The 16,565-nt window shown below is 44.9% G+C and overlaps 1 protein-coding gene across 2 annotated transcripts in view; it reads left to right on the top strand.

The window, feature by feature from the left end:
- Positions 1-16,565, top strand: part of DIS3L2 (DIS3 like 3'-5' exoribonuclease 2) — a 2,640,663-nt gene that overhangs the window by 1,171,031 nt on the left and 1,453,067 nt on the right. The gene's annotated exons all lie outside the window — the stretch shown is intronic.

Here is a 16,565-nt window from a genome sequence, read left to right as displayed (position 1 = left end):
GAATCCATTCTGTCTGGAATGGACACTGCAGATAGTTTGAGCAGGTATCACGAACCTGGGAGATTGGCGGGTATGGAGGAAATGGAAGCTCAATCGCCATTAGAGTGTGCCGTCACGCTTGTCTGCAACCTTCCACAGCGGTCTAGTCCTTTTCAACATGGCAGTCGCTGAGTTCCATTTCCTATGCAGTACTCGGTGGCTCGGCTCGTTGCAACTTACTGGATTTCTCCTTTTTGCTTCCGCTCCTAGTAACTTCCCTTGGCGGTGATCCGCCCACTCTATTGCTGACAGTTCGTATTCCTCTCTATCCTTTCAGGCTCTCCGCATCGCTGTTTGCCTGTCGCCCTTCTCCCTCTTGATTTCCTTCCTCTCTTTCTGTTTCCCCTGTTCTGTCTGTATTTGACTATTCATGTGCTTCCCTCCTGTCGGTAGATCCTTTTGTTCTGTTTTCTTACCATTTCGTTTTTGGCTGTTTGTTTATTCTGGATTCCTCTCGATTTCCTGCAGGGAGGTTTCCTTCCCGACCACCATTTGTCCTGGAATCTACGTTCATTTGGTACATACCATCTTGACCGGCTGCGGTACTTCGTGAAGATCTGCTGTTTTTTACGCCTGTGGCTTTTTCCCTCTACGCTCTGGCTGTTGCGGAGAGGAGTCCCCGGAGATTCACAGGACTGGAATCACGGTGGCTTCCTTCCGAGGCAGACCATATCTGCACAAAAAAAGAAGGCTGAAGGCCGACGACCTCGAAGGAAGAAATTGGACTATTCTTCTACCACATCAGGTGAGGAGGAAAAGGGAGAGGGAGAACTCCATTTTCTGAGTGAAGAGGAAGATCTTACCGACCTACCAGATAACATTACCACCAAACCTGACAGCTTGCAACGCCTGATTGAAGAGATGGCCAGACCACAACAGATTCAAGAACTTGTGGCAGCGGTTCAAAACCTTAATCTCGAAGTTCAAGCACTCAAAGCCGACAATGCCGCCTTACAGCAAAGAGTGGCTGCTAGAGAAAAGCAAACTGCTGATCTCCCTCCTCTACCCCTGGTTTCAGGGAAATTTGATGGCTCAGGAAGGAAAGTAAAAGAATTCCTGGAGGCTTGTAACATTCATTTCGCCTTCAGAAAAGGCGCCTTCGCTACCGATCATGGCAAGGTAGGATTCATGATTACTCATGTCGGGTAATGCCTTGGCATGGGCAACTCCATTAGTATCCCAGTCCGATCCAGTTCTGCAGGATTTCGCAGCCTTTAAGGCTCTTCTACAACAGACATTCCTCCGGACAGAGTGTGCCTTTTGTAGACAGTGAGGATCTGCTGGATATACGCCAGGGAAATTGTGACCTGCTTACTTACATCTCCATCTTCAAGAATTTGGCGGCCGAGGCGGGTTGGCAAGAACAAGCCCAATACACCATTTTTCACTGAGGATTATGAGAAGAACTGAAAGACGAGCTTGCTCGTATCCCTCGTCCTGAGACTTTTTCTGACCACCTTACGGCAGTTCTGAGAATTGATTTCCGTTTGACTGAACGCAAGAACGAGAAGATGAGTCGAGGTCCGGGATCCTATCCTGAAGCAAACCCCTTGCCTACCTCACCTGCCACGCGTCCCATCCGAGATGAACCTATGCAGATCGGGACTACTCGGGCGTATTTAACTCCTGAAGAGAGAAAAAGAAGAGGGAAGCCTCGGTATGTACTGTGGTGCTTCCTCCCACCTGCTGAGGGACTGTCCAGATGTTCCTCCTAGGAGACCGGGAAACGAAAGTCCTCGATAGTTAATAGGACGGACTACCAAGGGGCGAACCTCAATCCCTACTCAACCCTTTCAGTCACCTCTGCCAAGACATCTGAGGATTCACGTCTGATGGTTATAGCAGTTAAGATGCAGTTCAGAGGGAAAGAAGTTGACACACAAGCCCAGCTGGATTGTGGAGCTGCCGGAAACTTCTTAGACACCATAGGGGCAGACAAGGTGGGTCTTAAGAGATCAAAGGTGGAAAGAGTAGATGGAACACCCCCGTGCTCCGGACTTATTACTCAAACCACCGAAGAAGTAACAGTTCTTGTATAACATTCTGAATTATTGAGCTTTAACATCATTCGTGCAGCCCACTTCCTGGTTATTCTAGGGATAGGTTGGCTCAGAAAACACAATCCTACTATCAACTGGACCAACAATCATTTGAGCTTTCATTCCAAGCACTGTAAAGAGGAGTGTCTACCCGAGCCACTGTTTGAACATGTTAAGACCGTATGTTCTACTGACACTAGTGCTATCCATTGCATACCAAGTTACCCAACCGAATTCTCCGATGTCTTCAAGGAACAGTTTCCCCGTAAACTACCTCCACATCGACCAGAAGATTGTAGAATTGACCTAGTTCCTCAAGCGTTGGTTCCTTTTGGCCGGATGTACCCACTCTTGGTATCTGAAAAGAAGGTACTCAAGCAGTATCTGGATGAGTCTCGCTGATGGGCTCATCAAACCTTCTCGGTCCCCCGCTGGGGCATCTTTTGTTTTTCATTCCAAAAAGAGATACCAAAGAATTAAGGCCTTGTATCGACTATAGAGGTCTAAACAAGCTAACCATTAAGGATCAGTACCCTATGCCCATCATTACAGAAGTGTTACAGGCTGTCCAAGGCTCAGTGATGTTCACAAAGCTCGGAATGCCTACCGCCTGCTCCGCATTAGAGCAGGTGATGAATGGAAGACGGCCTTCCGCACTCCTTACGGTCTGTTTGAGTACCAGGTAATGCCGTTCGGACTAGTCAACGCTCCTTCTGTTTTCCAACGATTTATGGACCGCTTGTTCTTAGATTTGTTAGCCCAAACCATGGTGGTATACCTAGACGATATTTTGGTTTTCTCTCACAATTCAGAGGGCCATCAGTGTCACGTTAAGGAGGTATTACGCCGGCTCCAGTTGCATCATCTTTTGGCTAAACCTGAAAAGTGCGCCTTTTCACAGTCCTCAATATCTTATTTGGGATTCATTCTGTCCGATGTAGGCATCACCATGGATCCAAAGAAAGTATTGGCTATTCTGGGCTGGACACCACCTTCTTCGGTTAAGGAGGTTCAATGGTTTTTCGGACTAGCCAACTTTTATCGAAAATTCATCCCTGACTACTCCCAGCTCACTCTTCCAATTATCTCTCTATTGAAGAAATCTTCCGATCCCTTTCTCTGGTCTAAGGAAGCTGACAACAGTTTTTCCAGCTTGAAACAAAGATTCTGCACCGCTCCAGTCCTGAAACAGCCGGACCAACTACAGCCTTTTATTTTGGAAACCGATGCTTCTGCAGCGGCGGTGGGTGCTGTTCTCCTTCAATCTAATCAAGGATTAGAACATCCCATTGCTTACTTTTCCTAGACCTTGAGCACGAGCCAACGGAATTATTCTGTTATCGAACGGGAGGTGTTGGCCATTAAATTAGCTTGTCTGGAGTGGAGAAACCTACTTCAAGGAAGTCTGCATCCCTTCCAAACACGAACGGATCACAAGAATCTGCAAGTCCTCAAACAACAAGAATGCTACAATACACGTCGAGCAAGATGGGCCCACTTTTTTGCTCAATTCAATTTTTTCATCACTTACATACCCGGTTCTCAAAACCTGATTGCTGACGCTTTGTCACGCAAAGAGGACATCGAAAAGAACCCTACGCAATACAAGGAACTGATTTTATCTTATACTTGGATTGTTTCCACCGTGACATCCTTCTTGCAGCAGGTTCAAGAGGCCTCCCTCAGCCTGGAACAGCCTGCCTCTGTTCTTCTGAAGAAGCCAGTGGTAAGAAGAGATGGGTTCTTTGTCCACGGGAAATTGTTTATACCATCCCACGGTCTCCGAGAAAAGATTCTCCGATGGAGCCATCATTCCAAAGTGGCCGGCCATAGAGGTATACGCAGTACTCTGGAATTACTCCAAAAATCTTTCTATTGGCCTAATATGAGAGTGGATACTCGGGAGTATGTGCAAACCTGTCTGATTTGCCTACAAAGCAAACACCTCACACAGAAGCCTTTGGGACTACATCATCAAGCGCCAATTCCACCAGGTCCTTGGAAACACATCTCAAACAACTTTATAGTGGACTTACCCGTGTCCCTAGGTTGCTCTTGCATAATGGTAACAGTGGACTCCTTCTCTAAGTTAGCGCATTTTTCCCCCTTAATCGGAATACGCTCCGATTCAGTGATGGTGGATTTCTTCCTGAAGGACATCTTTAGGTTACACGTCTTCCCTTGAAAATCGTATCCGATCGGGGTAGCCAATAAACCTCCAAATTCTGGACAGCCTTGTGTAAGAAATTGGGGATCGAAAGGGCTCTCTTCGGGGTTCCATCCCCAAACTAACGGACAGACAAAGGGGCTAAATGGTACTCTGGAGCAGTATCTCAGATGCTTTATAAATCAACAAGACGACAACTAGGTATCTCTACTCCCCACGGCAGAGTTCACGTACAACAACTCGGTGCATTCTGCGCTGGGGATCAGCCCCTTCTACTGTACCTATGGTATACATCCTCAATCCATAGTGCCTACTGTCTCTGTAGATTCATACACACCAACCATAGAGAACACCCTTGAGAAGATCAAAGAAGCCCACGTTACCGCTAGACTAAGTCTTCAAGCGGCTAGCAGTCGTTACAAAGAACAAGCTGATAGACATCGCAGACAGGTACCCAAATGGGGGAAAGACACTAAGGTTATGCTTTCTACAAAATTCTTACCTCGCTGGGTATGTCCTTCCAAATTGTCTCCCCGCTTCATCGGTCCCTACGAGATACAATCCCAAATCAATCCAGTAGCCTACCGCCTCAAGTTACCCAATACCCTGAGGCGGGTACATCCAGTTTTTCATTCCTCCTTTTTACGCACTTACTTGCCTGGTACATGAACACAGTCTACTCCCAAGCTACAGGTCATTCCTATTCCTCTTCCGAAGAGTACGAGGTCTCCCAGATTCAGGACTCCCGATATCGCAGAGGCCGCCTAAAATATTTGATTCAATGGAAAGGATACCCCTCTTCTGAAGATACCTGGGAACCTTGTTCAAATATTCAGGCCCCTCGTTTGATGTGAAAGTACCATCGTCTTCACCCAGGTAGACCGGGAGGGCGAGGTCTTCGAAGGGGGCATATTATCCCGAACCTGGGAGATTGGCAGGTATGGAGGAAATGGAAGCTCAATCGCCATTAGTGTGCCATCACGCTTGTCTGCAATGTTCCGCAGCGGTCTAGTCCTTTTCAACATGGCCACCGCCGAGTTCTATTTCCTGTGCAGTACTCAGCGGCTCGGCGCGTTGCAACTTACTGGATTTCTCCTTGTTGCCTACGCTCCTACTAACTTCGCTTGGCGGTGATCCGCCCACTCTATTGCTGACAGTTGGTATTCCTCTCTGCTATCCTTTCAGGCTCTCCGCATCGCTCTTTGCCTGTTGCCCTTCTCCCTCTTGATTTCCTTCCTCTTTTTCTGTTTCCCCTGTTCTGTCTGTATTTGACTATTTGTGTGCTTCACTCCTGTTGGTATATCCTCTTGTTCTGTTTTCTTACCATTTTGTTTTTGGCTGTTTTATTCCGGATTCCTCTCGATCTCCTGCAGGGAGATTTCATTCCAGACTACCATTTGTCCTGGAATCTACGTTCATTTGGTACATACCATCTTGACCGGCTGCGGTACTTCGTGAAGATCCGTTTTTTTTTTTTTTTTTACACCTGTAGGTTTTTCCCTCCACCACTCCGGCTGTTGCGGAGAGGAGTCACCAGAGATTCGCAGGACTGGAATCACGGTGGCTTCCTTCTGAGGCAGACCATATCTGCACAAAAAAAGAATGCTGAAGGCCGACGACCGCGAAGGAAGAAATTGGACTATTCTTCTACCACATCAGTTGAGGAGGAAGGGGGAGAGGGAGAACTCCATTCTCTGAGTGAAGAGGAAGATATTACCGACCTACCAGATAACATTACCACCAAATCTGACTGCAGGTCCATGGGCACTAGCACAATAATGCGCAGATTTGCGTCGTTACAGAAGTCTGGTTTCACACCAGACGTGCAAAACCGTCTACTGAACATGGCCATTGACTGGTCTCACCTTTTTGGCAACAAGGCTGACGAGAGCCCTGAAAGGTTGCCGACCTCAAAAGCGGCTGCCAACTCTTTAGGAGCTGCTATTAGGCAACCTCAGCCTTTTCGTGCATCAGGACAATCTTGGAGGGGATGATCCTATTGTTCCTACTTCTCATATGGAAAAGCGAGAGGAATGGCCAGTCAAAGGGGGAAGAAAAAGAACACTCGTGGTGGACGAGGAAAACGTGCAAAGCCAGCCCCAGCTGCATCCTCTTTACCTTTACCATCAGCGGCCGCAGCAACCACCACAAAACCACTTTAAGGACTTGCATCACAAGACACCTGTGGGGGGCAGGCTGTCACAGCATGTGCAAGAATGGCGAGCCATTACTTCAGATGTTTGGGCTCTAGAAATAATAGCCCAAGATTACTGCCTTCCTTTTCTAACACAACCTCAAAGCAATCCACCAGGGACACACTCTTTGAAGTTTCCAGACCCGCTCCTACAGCAGGCAGTCTTAACCCTGCTGGAGAAAGGTGCTATAGAACCAGTACTTGTAACTGAGACGAACAAGGGATGGTACTCCCCATATTTTTTGATTCCCAAAAAGGAAGAGTGAGACCCATCTTGGAATTAAGAGGCTTGAACAAGCTCCTCAGGAAGGACACGTTCAAGATAGCCACTCTTTCTCAGATCCTTCAGGCCCTTCAACTTCGGGATTGGTTGGTGTCATTGGACCTCCAGGATGCTTATTTTCATGTGCCAATTCATCTCAAGCACAGAAAATACCTGAGGTTCGTAGTTGGCGACTCACACTCAATGTTCCCTCTAAGCTGTGCGCATGTGCGCTTGCCCAGCTTCCTTCTGGGTGCCGCTCAGAAGATTTTTAGCAGCGCACACAGACCATTCTCACCTATTCAAAAAGATTTAATAAGGCACAAGCCACAGTAATTACCAGAAATGTTTTTTTCTCTTCAAATAAGCAACTAGTCTTGATATTCTGCTCATTTGACTTACACTACTATTCAAGGGTGGCCCTAAACACCCAAACAGCAAAATACACAAACAAGAGGTAAAAAACGATATGATAAATTGGCTCCATGAACAGAAGAATCTAACCAAGATATGCCTGCACACGTTAACTAAATAATGTTCCCTCGCCACCCATGACTCCTAAACTTGACTCTACCACACTTTTACCTTCTGCCCCAGAACACATTAAGATACTACCAAACAATCTTGACTCTTCCTCACTTAACTCTGCAAAAGGTTAGCAGACGTGTACCTACATCCACCTGGTTTATGTTGGAATATGAATAACGTTCTCGTGCCAGAATTTCTGTTACTCATTGTGTCTTACCAAAAGCGGCACCAACACTATACAATCAAACTATTAGCTCAAATATCGAATAATGACTGTAAGTAAAAAGGCTACTTGGATGTGTAACGTTATCCGATACTTCCTCTTCTTTGTACATATGTCATGCACGTGCTTTGAAGCGGCTCCCTTGCAAGTTAACACATTATAAAACTCAAATATTAATTTGCCCTCTAAGGATTTTGAGAAGACAAATGTGATGCTCAGCTACTCCTACTTTAGCATCACTAACTTTACCCTATAAGTGAAGAGCAACATTGCAATATCATTTACTTTGCCTACAATGGATAATGGGTATGGACTATGCCTGGGATTACTCGTCCATAGTATCACGGCACAGGATATTCAGACATGAGAATGCTTTTCACACAATCTGCATCATTTCCAAGTGTTCAGAGTTCCTTTGGGAATAAACCTTCACAAACTCGCTGCTATACACAAATGGTTTCACTGAGCACTGCATAATCCTACACAATGATATAAGGGTGGGGTATGCTGCAAACAATCTTGTATGCAATGCAAAATAATTGTGTACATGCAGAGTCATGACATTCTTAGAAATGCACATAATATGTTGAGGAATTAAAGATGCCTTGCATACAAAGTATTGTTGGTCTTCAAATATCCCAGCGAGTGTTTACTGCTACAATCCCTCACTTTTTACAGTGCTCTAGCAACTAGTATTGGAGGCTAGCACAGGGGCCGGTGAAGGGTATGGGTGGAAGCGCACAGGTCATCATTCCTTGTGGGTAATGAACAAAGGAGCACGTTTTAAAAACCAAGTGATAGTTTTCGGCAGTACACTGAAGAAAATGTGTTGCTTGTTTGCTAAAGGATAGGAAAGTCCAGTACCTGTCTATACAACAGCACCTTTTTTCTTTCTATGCTCAGCTGCTGAGGGCTTTTGAATATAACCTTGTGTTCTGTGTGTATCGTCTCTAGAGTATCCCCTTCCATCTTATTTAACTGATAACAAAGAATTACAGAAGAGGGATCCATAGTTTCTAAAGAAGGCACTCATTCAGTTGTATCTCTGATGAATTGATGCTAAACCTCACTAAAGCTCTTGTTTAATTTTGTCTAGGCTGTGGGTCGGAAGGGTCGGCAAAACTATAGACTTTATTATGTGCCCTGTCATTTAACTTCCTATGTCAGGGGTCTAATCAGATTTTGCTCCCTACTTGGAGTCAAATGATTTTTCAGGGAGTAAAAAAGTAATTAGCTTTGCCAAAAGGGATACTCTCTGTATATCAAAACATGTTCTTCACCATAAAATTCCTCTTGAAATCGGGCATTAATATTAAAATTCCTTCCTATGCCAGTGCTTTACTGGTCACTAATTCGAAAAAATATCAGTGGAGCTTTGTGGGTTGAATCAACGATATGTTCATTGTTTCGTGTTAGGCACATTTTCATTTTTTTAGGGGGTAAAACTTGATGGTGTATATGTCTCTTAGCTGTAGGCTGGTGTTATAACTACCGGCAGGAGAACGTAATGTGGATAGTAACAGAGGAACAGGAATTTTTGATCATATTCTGAGGTGCAGTCATTCTGATGTAATTTTCATCCTTACACATATTATTAGACGCATGTTCTCCTGGCCCTTGAATTATTTAATTAAAGTGGCACTTGAACTCCTATCAGCATGTTTGACACATTTCTTTTAATTGCCATTAATCGATCTACAAATGTTGTTTCCTGTCTGAATTTCTTGACGGCCACATCAGTTATGACAAGAGATATGTGTGTTTTGTATTACACATGAGTGATTATCCAGTGGCATAAAACGTTTCCAGGTACTGTGGTACATGTTGAAGTCTTGGACTGGTTGATGATTTGTCTGTAAAATCACATATGCCATATTTTATTTTAGCCTGTGTGTTTGGAAAAAGTGTTGCAAGATTTGTCAAGAATTGCAGTTGCTGGTAAGAGGAAATTCCTTTCAAACTCTCTTTGCGATGGTAGTTCACTAAATACACATGCTCACAAAGTGACTTACCGCAGTCAGTTGCGCACCTGGAAAATAATGTGCGCACAACAGCCAACCAGTTCCGCACATAGAGAAAAATAATTATAGGGAACATTGCTCACACTATCAGTTTCGAGTCCTGCCATTCGGGTTGACCTCCGCCCGAGGGTCTTAACCAAATTAACGGTAGTGGTGGCAGATTCACATCTACCCCTACCTAGACGATTGTTTGATCAGGGCACGTTCTGCCGAACAAGCCTTGGATCATCTAAAAGCCACCTGCCACTTCCTCCACAGACTGGGCTTCTCCTTCAATTTCAAGAAGTCACAAATGACACCTTACCAACAGCTCCAGTACATAGGGGCTGTATTAGACACATCCTTGGGAAAGAGCTTGCCTCCCAAGTCAAGGGCTCAAGACATTTTTCAGATGGTTTCCAAATATCAAAATGGCCAAAATCTACAGGCCTACAACTTCTTAAGATTGCTCGGCCTCATGGCATCCTGCATCTTCCTAGTGCCAGAGGCACGCCTGAGAATGAGATCCCTTCAATGGGCTCTAAAGACTCAATGGTGTCAGTTTTTAGGTCAAATGACAGATCTTTTTCAGATTCCGAACAAGGGTCGGCAGGATCTTCTGTGGTGGACTTGCACAGAGAACATCCTAAAAGGAGAACATTTTTGGCAACCGTGGCCGGAGATTACAGAAGTGACGGACACCTCACTCATGGGGTGCGGAGCTCATGCCAAAGATCTGACAATCAGTAGTCGTTTGTCTCCATCTGAGTCCAAACTACACATCAACCTTTTAGAGCTGAGAGCAGTCAGAAGGCTTTTCTGCCATCTGTCAGAGGAAAAAATGTCCTGTAAATGATGGACAACACAGTGGCCATGCATTATCTAAACAAACAAGGTGGTGTAGGGTCACTACCTCTGTGCAGAGAGGCAATGCCGCTCTGGTATTGGGCAATTCAAGAAGGAATCTCCTTAACGGCAGTTCATCTAGCCGGGGAGGAGAATATGACGGCAGACGCTCTGAGCAGGCAGAGCACGGTGTCCCACGAGTGGGAACTGGCTCTGGAAGTCCTTCAATAGATCTTCGCCCTTTGGGGAACCCCTCAAGTAGACCTGTTTGCGACTGGAATCAACTGGAAGTGCGAAAGGTATTGCTCAAAGGAATTCCCCCCTGAGAGGAGCCCTAGGGGACGTGTTCGTGGTGGAGTGGAACTTCCCACTACTATACACGTTCCCTCTTATTCCAGTCATTCCTCAGGTCATCAGGCGATTGAGACGGTTCGGAAACCGCATGATCCTAATTGCCCCGGATTGGGCCAGGAGAACGTGGTACCTGGACCTTCTAGACATGTCCATCTGTCCTCCGTTAAGTCTTCCTCAGAGAGAGGACCTTCTCTCACAAATGGAGGGCCAGGTTCTCCATCCAGAGGTCAGGACTCTCAACCTTCATGCTTGGTATCTGAAAGGCTGAGATGCAAGGATTGGGACCTTCCAGGTGACGTCATGAAGATGTTGCTTTTGGCAAGAAGGCCAGCAACAAAATCTCTATACCGTGACCCGTGGAAGAAGTTTTGCAACTGGTGCACAGAAAAGAATATTGATCCTTTTCTATGTTCTATCCCGGAAGTGTTGTCCTTTCTCTTGTCCCTGGTACATAGCGGCCTAAATGTTGGGACCATTAAAGGTTATCCTGCAGCGCTTTCCATTTTCAAGCACTCTTCTGAAGAATGTTCCTACTTTAAAATTCCTTTGATAACACAATTCTTAAAGGGACTCGTGAATGTGTTCCCTCCTTACCCTTTCCAAGCCCCAGTTTGGGACCTTAACCTTGTTTTAATGTTTTTAATGTGTGCCCCTTTTTGAACCCTTGCCCGCTTGTCCATTAAGGTTGCTAACATTGAAAACAGCTTTCCTGATTGCTTTAACATCTGCAAGAAGAGTAAGCGAATTGCAGGCACTGTCTTCTGGGCCACCCTATATTGTGTTGCACAGGGACAGAGTGGTATTGAGGCTTAAACCCTCGTTTTTGCCTAAAGTTGTGTCTGATTGCCATTTAAATCAGAAAATTATTCTGCTCGCTTTCTGCCCTCCACCTCCTCCCAGTAAGGAGGAGAAAAGATTGCATAGACTGGATCCGAGAAGGGCTCTAAGCTTTTACATTTCTAGACTTTCCAAGCTTAGAGTGGATAATCAACTTTTCATTGTCTACACCGGAAGGAAATTGGGTCAATCCGTGTCGAAACAAACCATATCACGTTGGATTGTGGATTGTGCTTTGCATTTCAGAATGCTAGAGATTGGCGGGAAACACCCACCAGAAGGTTTAAGGGCCCATTCCACCAGAAGCATAACCTCTTCCACAGCCCTTCAAAGAGGTGTTCCCATAAAATCTATTTGTGAAGCAGCAACTTGGTCATCGCTGCACACGTTTTCTAAATTCTATAGTCTGGATGCTTCCCAGTCTAAAGAGCTTGCATTCGGTAATGCAGTGCTATATTTGGCCATATAATAATAATAATAAAAATCTACTCCCTCCTCGAGAGAGTTTTCTACACTGGTTTGGGAGTCTATCTAAGATGAGTAATGCATTGGCAGACACAATCCATTCGAAGAACAAGTTACTTACCAACTGGTAACGTTCTTTCGACTGGATGTTCCTCCCACGTATTCCTCATCGGCCTCCCACCCCACCCCTCTGGATTTTCCAGGTTATTGCCACTTCAACTCTCGCAAGGCTGACACTGGGCTACCTGCACTATGCATATAATAAGGCAAGAGGAGGAAAAACATAACTGAGGCCAACGGGCGCCGCACGTGCTACTTGTGTACCCAATGACGTCACTCTCAATGGAGGCCTCTGAGGGACCTTGACTCGACAATATCGATGCACGGCGCCCTCTGCTGAGAAAAAAATTCCGAAGCAGCTAAAGCTGGATGGAATACATCTAAGATGAGGAATACGTTGGAGGAACATGCAGTCGAAAGAACGTTACCAGTTGGTAAGTAACATTTTCATTTGGGGGGGGTAAGGGATTAAAAAGGGTAGAGGGTTTGGGGGGGGGAGTTAGTAAAGCAGGGAAAACGGGGGGACTTGGATGGGGACTGCCAAAAATAAAATAAATAAATTCAACATTTATTCGCTATTTTAGTCACTGAAAATGTTTATCACTGTTTTTCTTATTGTTATAAAGACATGTATCCCCTAAAGTATTGCTTTTAACATTTCTTACAATTACTTAACAGTTTTAAAGGTAAAGTGCTAGTGTTTTGCTATCAGAACCCCAATATTGAATTTATGGTTGTGCATATGAAGTTGCGTACAGTCTATTAAAAAGCCTAATAAATAATTGTATACTTTCGCACATCTGTCTCGCTTGAATTATTGGCGTACTCTCTGTGGCTCTCATTCTAGCCATAAACCCCTCTCGCACCCTTTGAGTCCAAGCCTTACTGCTTGGTACCCTACCTTGATTGAGCTTGGCTAGACATCAGTCTCTTCTCCCTGTTTGGTATAATAGGGTGCCCTCCCAGAATCCACCTTCAGGATTGATTCTGAAAATACATCTTCACACACCATGTTTCTTAAATGGTTCAATCAAGAACCATTCGTTTTGGGGAACAGGTCACACATGGCTACAGTGGCAAAAATCATAAAATCTGCATTACCAAGTGCCTTTAGAAACATGTGAATATCATCGTTCGCCACAGTGTTCTTTTTAAACAATTAATTTGTTGACATATCTGCCAATTTAGTGATTTGATGTTTCCAAGCAGTTACACCTTTGTTCAGATAATTTTGTCTCTGATCCTGGCCTTGCTGCCTGCACAGACCGCTAAGACTCTACCACCCATCGGCCATATGTGTACGATATTTCTGTGCAACCGTTGTATGATTTTCCAAGTTCGATTTTGACAACTCGCTGGTGGTTTTACCCCTTCACTATTGGGATACTAACTTGGGCCCCCACCAACCCAGCCTTCCCTACCTCCTTGATAATATGATCGGCCCCATACCTAGGAGGGACTCCAGTTCTTCCTTCTCACCTGCCAGTTCTTGGTTTCTTTTCCACCTCCATGGTGCCTTTTCACATGCCCAGTCCTCTTACCTTGCTCTCAAACCCCTTTAGCGTAGGATGTGCTCATCCTGTCTCTACCTTCAACGATTTTCTTTTTTGCCCTCCTAACTGATCACCTCCTCCTTATTTCTCTCCTTCTGCTTCTTCTCCTTCTTCTTAACCTTTTTCTCAATCACATCCTTCCATCTGATGGTCCACATAACTACCTCATTCTTATTCCACCTCTGCCCTTATTTTTTTAATTTCTCCACCTGTTGACATCTATACCTCCTTTCAAACCCCCTTCATTCCTCTAGCCTTCTGCTAGAGCCTCCATTACCTCCTCCTCACACTTCTTCACCACCTACCTACTTCCTGGAGTGTTCCACTTTCTTCCCTTTACTACTTGTATGATCTCCTCCTTAATGTGACAATGATGCCAAGTGTTACAATGAGCTGACACCGCCCCCCTTCCTCCCGCATGTGGCATGGCCGAGATGACCATGCAGTTGCCTGCCCCTCTACATTCTGTTCCTCCCTCTCCTTTCTGTAGCCTATTGACTGTGAATAGATCTCGTTACCCTTCAGAAACGGCTCACATTAGGGCTATTCACAAAATGTGTGGAGGAAAACTAAGCCCACAATAGAACCCACTTACCCTTCATACAAGGACAGTAGAATAGGTCATGTGATTACTCGCCACCATCTCTTGCACGCAACCCTCCAAACTCTTGAAGGGCCTTTTGTCATAACCTCATTCCAGAGCTCCCACAGACGAATCTGTGTTGCAACATAGATATTTATTCATAGAAATATCCTGCATTGTGGGATTTCACTTGAGCTTTGCATTCTTATATTTAGCTGTGTAGCTGCTTGATGCTGTGGAAAATGAGCGGTGATCCATTTTTCGGAGGGGTTGTGACCCACTGTGTGGTGGGAGCCTGTCCTGCTTCACATGAAGCATGCCTAAATGCTTCAGTGGAGGACTGCAGCTTCTAGGTATTTGGGGCATCACCTTTAACTTGAACAGAGAAACCAGTCCCGTCTAAACCCCCTGTGTCTGTGGGATTGGCTGCAGCGCAGACCATCTTGTGGTTTGGCTAGAATATCGAACCTTCCGAAAACATGTAATTTCTATGCATTCTCTGCCAATCCTTGTTTGGACATGACTGTAATTGCTTTCCGCTGCCAGGAGGCACTGTGAGTGGAGTCGGTCTGTTCCTTTGTGTAGCGTGAGTAATAATTTTGCATAAACTCCCCACACACTCAGTCCAGTTCCTTTTTCTGACTGCAAGTTCATCCTTGCATGTAACTATGCAATTTTCTTAGCTGGTGGCAGGTACATTTTATTTCAGCGGATTGGGTGCAGCACCCTGGGATTTATAAATTAATTTGTAATGGTTGCCACATCACTGAGTGTTTGCCAGTTAGGCTTTACATAGTCTAAGCAGCTTCCTTATGCATATCGTTTTTAAGGCTATTAGTAATGGGTTTCAACAGGGATTGAAGAAGCAGCAAAGTAACACGAGGCATCTGTTATATGAACACATTTTGTAGAGCGCAGCTTTGACTCAAAGGTGTCCTGGCACTAAGAACATACATGCCCAAGGGGGAACAATCAGGGGTGAAAAACATGAAGGGTTCTATTGTTCCTCGGTAAAAAGGAACGTTTATAACACCTCCCTGGAGGCGAGGTGATCGACAGTTGCACGTAAAGAGAAAGGAAGGGAGTTTCACAAAATTGAGGCCAGAACCTAAAAAAAGCATGACCGCCCATTGTGGTTCTTAAAAACCGTGGAATACAGAGAAGCAATGTACTGGCTTAACGCATGTTCCTAGAGGGGACATATTTGACAAACATTTCATGAAGATAGACTGCACCAGAGCCATGACAAGCCAGAGCACTAGAGAAATAGATTTACATTTGATTCTAGCCTCGACTGGGAGCCAGTGAAGGCTCTGAAGTGCAGGAGATATGTGGGAAAATTTAGAAAGGCCCACAGTCAGACGAGCTCACGAATTCTGTAATACTTGTAGGCGATGAATCAAATGTTTTGGCTGGGAGAGCAGCGTAGACTTACAATTATCAAATGTCCCTGAAATAGTAGCGGAAACTACCAGGCTCTGCAAATTAGCCAGTATAAATACACATTTTCTCCAAATTTCTCAATTTAAAATGGCCAGAGCTGCATCTAGCATTGACCTGAGTTAATAGAGAGAGTAGAGGCAATCTTCACACCAAGGTTCTGGTGTGGGCAAAGGGGCCTATGAAGAGGGCCAAGATTCACTAATCCACATTGATTGGGCATCTGGAGACTGACCGAGGACCATAACCTCAGTTCTCGGCATTCAGTTTTAACCAGTTGGAATGTATCAAGATGCCTAAATCCAGTACACAATTTCCTAGACTAGAGGCCACCAGATCGTGCTCATGATCGATTATGAGGACCAACTGCGTGTCACCCACGCAAACGTATAAATGACACCTGTGAGAATGTATGAGTTGGCCAAGTGGAAGAACATAAATATTAAACAGCAAACGTGAAATAGCTGACCCCTGTGGAACTCTGCAAGTAAGAGAAGGAGCCGAAAAAAAGAGGGAAGAAAAAGCACATCTGACATGAACGTACAGTGATGACACCTTTAGCATGTGATTTCAGATAAACTTTAATGCTGTGATTTGTGTCCACTTGAGATTTACAGGATAGTCTAGCATATATAATGAATACCCACGAAGACCAATGGCAATATTATTGACATGGTTTTGAGGTATTTCAGTTCTAGAATTTCTATTCCCAATTCAACAAACGTACCCGACTCCCGACACAATGTTCCTATTCCTTTTCTGTTGTGTACTCAACTGAGGTGTTTTGTACAACACTGTTATAGAATGTAATGGCTGGTATGTTTTACCTTCAGCTCGCTACTTTGCCTCTAGTGATTAAGGTAGTTTCCTTTTTATAGATCTGTGGCCAGCGTAACATTTGACTCTGTACAAAAGGCACCAACTTTCTCTTTTGGCTTTGCAACAGTGAGGCCTGAACACTCTATGCACTTGCGT

Source organism: Ambystoma mexicanum, chromosome 10, assembly GCF_040938575.1.
Source record: "Ambystoma mexicanum isolate Mex_15411 chromosome 10, UKY_AmexF1_1, whole genome shotgun sequence".
Classification (NCBI taxonomy): Eukaryota; Metazoa; Chordata; class Amphibia; order Caudata; family Ambystomatidae; genus Ambystoma; species Ambystoma mexicanum.
The sequence above is the reverse complement of the archived record's forward strand: the minus strand, read 5'-3'. Positions and strand labels throughout refer to the sequence as shown.